This window comes from Vulpes vulpes, chromosome 3 (assembly GCF_048418805.1).
Source record: "Vulpes vulpes isolate BD-2025 chromosome 3, VulVul3, whole genome shotgun sequence".
Lineage (NCBI taxonomy): Eukaryota > Metazoa > Chordata > Mammalia > Carnivora > Canidae > Vulpes > Vulpes vulpes.
Genome location: NC_132782.1, coordinates 41,890,324 through 41,894,003, shown reverse-complemented (window position 1 = coordinate 41,894,003; position 3,680 = coordinate 41,890,324).

The window sequence follows — 3,680 nt, the reverse complement described above, 5'->3', positions numbered from 1 at the left end:
ATGTATTTTGGTAGCTTGTTATAGAAGCACCCCATCAAAAATGCTAAGTTAATTTACTATTGTCATTAAAATTCCTTAAATTTCAATGAAACTATGGGATGCCTGGGTGGCCTAGAGGTTGAACATCTGCCTTCAGCTCAGGGCATGATCCTGGGGTCCTGGGATCGAGTCCCACATCAGGCTCCTTGCAGGGAGTCTGCTTCTCCTTCTATGTCTCTGCCTCTCTCTTGGTGTCTCTCATAAATAAATATTTTTAAAAAAATTTCAGTGAAACTATAACACTTGCTCACATCACGGTGCAATGCCAGTGACTGTTCCTGGTGGCTTTGGCAGCAGAGAGGATCTGCCACACACAGTGACAGAGGCACCCAGGCTAACATGGGCTCTCTCATCTTCTAAATAGTTTCCAGGGTCGGCGGTTGACATTTTCAACATTGACATCGCAATGGTATAGAAGAGAAAGGTTAAAGAGGAACACTTGGTTCTTAATCATTTGGGCTCACAAGTGATACACTCCTCTCCATTCCAATTCCATGAATGAGAACTAATTGCAAGGCTCCACTCAGATAAAGGCAATGACAGGTGAAACGACGTCTCCAGCCAGGCCACCACTGCCTAGCAGCAGCTCTATCCCGAGGAAGCCCACCATCAAAAATCTTCACTATGTAGAGGTCTCTGCCGCAAGAGTAAAATTGTTTTATATATACTGTTTTTAAAAATTAAACCTCACACCTATAAAAGACAACTGTAAATACATTAAGGATAATGTGATAGACCAAGATCATAGTGAAAGGCACATCCTGGAATTTTTGTTGGTTTCATGAAAACCCACTGTTTATAGATAATGGTGACTCAAAAGACATTATTCCAGAAATGTGTCTTTGTTGAGAAGTCCAAGATTTACAAACATAGGACTTCAGAATAAAGACTTAAAATAAGATTTGTCCAGCCCTTCAATGTACTGGTGAGGATATCAAAGCCCCAGAGAATTGAAGTGACAAGCCAAAAATATAATTTTAGACAGTGAAAAATGTCTCATCTTTCACTTCCTTTATACCATCAGGGTGGTCACTTGAGGCATGAAAAAGAAAAAGAAAAACAAACTGATTTTGGCTTCTAGAACTTCAGAGTTTATTTAGAGTTGATCAAACAAGGAAACAGAAAAAAAAAGAAAGAAAGAAATTAAATACAGGGTGGGGGGAAACTGCTTTTACAAACAACAAATTACAGTATGTCCACTTTTCCACCCTGTGCACAGAGTCAAGTCTCAGGAATCACGCAGCTCAGGGGGTCAGCCCCTCACGGGGTATGTCTCAATGATGCAAGGCCCTCCTAGGAGAATATATCTTACTTCCAGAAGCTCAAACCACTGACTTCTAAGAAAACCTGCCCAATTTCTCTTTGTGTCTTTCTAGATTTCTAGATCATTATTACCCAATTCAGGAAATTCTATAAATCTCACCCTCACTCAAAAAAAAATCTCAGGTCTTTGACTCCCAAGGTCCCACTGCCTGAAGTAGCAGACTCCTTCCTCTAAAAAATGTCATGAATGATAACTATGTGAAGTCAATAAACCCAATTCCAAAGTTTCCAAAAAGTACTACTACTTTAATGGCCATTTTGTCTCAAGAAGGAAAAAAAAAATGTATATGTGATATGTGTATGATGGATCAGATTTTTTTCAAAGGATATTTATTTGACAGTATTTTTATCCCACACAGATTATGTACTGTTGTGATCTTAAGAATTTCACATAGTTTGGCAAAGAAAATCATTTCATATTTATTTTATATATATAAATATTTATATATATAAAAATATTTATATTTTTATTTATTTATATAAATAAATATATATATATATATATATATATATCTTTTATAAATATGTTCCAGAAATTTTTGACCTCTATGATGTGGAGCTATAATAACTACTGAGTTAATTTCACTGAAGATGAAGATTAAAGGTTTTAATCTTGAAAGTGCTTTGGCAACTATGTTTCTTGAACAGGTGGGAGGGGGGATTTTCAGCTGGAACCCACACCAGAAAGCTACCCTCTCTTCTATGAGGAGCTTAAACATGCTCCTTTTGGAAGGCAAGTAACACATAACCAAGTACAGAACATGAAATCAGAGAAGAAAAACATTTGATAGTGCAAGTTCCTTGCAATTCTCCATTGCAAGGAACTTGAGGCAGACATTTAGCAGATCTTAGTGAGGAAAAGCAAGTATGTGAGGAACATAGTATGAAAAAACTACTTAAAGTGAAACTTGGGCAGTCACCTTATTACATAGTCTCATTTAGAAAACCCTTCTTAATTCCTTATCCTGTTTTATTCAGTGGATATTGTCCTTCTGCCACCGGTAAAATGTCAGCTCCCTGAAGGCAGAGACCCTGTCAGATTTGTTCGCTGGTAGAGCCCTGGTTTCTACAGCAATGCCTGGAACATGATGGAAGCTCAATATTTCTGGAAAAAATAAATACATCTCCAGAGCAAACTCACACGGTACACATGAGGAGGATCCTAAGACTGAGGTATTCCAAGGGAAACAGGAATTTGGGCAGACCTGATTAAAACTACTATCCTCCTAACAACCTATTATTCTCTTCTTCCTGAACTGAGGAAGCATATTTTTAAATCCATTCCATGATGAGCAACAAACTTGTGATACATCATTAACATATAGATTAGCATTTACTGTGCTATAGCTAAGTAAGCTCAAGTTGGCATTCTAGAAAAATGAATATTGCTTTCAATTATGTTATGGTTTTAAGCAATCATAATTAATTATAAAGTTGTTTTCATACATCAGGAGCATTGTTCTAAGTTTTCCTGTAGATAGAAATCTAGACTTTGGAGACCAGATAGCATTATATTTCAGGGGAAGACCTATACTACTTTAAAGGATTTACACAGGGAGTACCTGGAAGGTACAGTCAAGTATGCGGCCAACTTTGATTTCTGCTCAGGTCATGATTTCCCCTCAGGGTTCTGAGATCAAGCCTTGAATTAGGCTCTGCACTCAGCTGGGAGCCTGCCTGATGATTCTCTCCCTTTTCCTTCTGCTTTTCCCCTTGCTCTTTCTCTCTCTCTCTCTCAAAATAAGTAAATAAATCTTCAAAATAATAATAATAATAATAATGAAGGACTTAAGTAGAAGGGATTATAACTCAGAGATTATAGTCAGTTTTCTCACTGAGATAGTCTTGGCTTCAAACTTGGGAATACTGTGAAGATCACCATATTTATTTGCTATGTGTCCTTGACTAATTTATAAGACATCTTTGAGCCTCAGTTCTTCCATCTGGAAGGTAGGTAATAATGTTCCACAGGGTTTTTAGTATGTTTAATGTAATGTAGGTGAAGTGCTTACTTCAGTGTCTGACACATAATTAGAACTCAACAATGGGTAGTCATTACCATGAAATTCTCTGCTAAGATTTGCCAAAGCCAACAAACAAAAGGATACTCTCTCTCATTAACATGAAAATGGAAAACCTGTGAAACATGTTATATCAAGTCATCGGAATGTAATATTCTTTTGGATATTTGGATCTGACATTTCAGAGTTTTCAGAGAAAGGGTTCTGCATTTAATCTTTACAGATTACAATCTTGGCTCTAACACTTCCTTATTTCAGTGTTATAAAATCTTGGAAGGTCAGCTTCCTAAATCATCC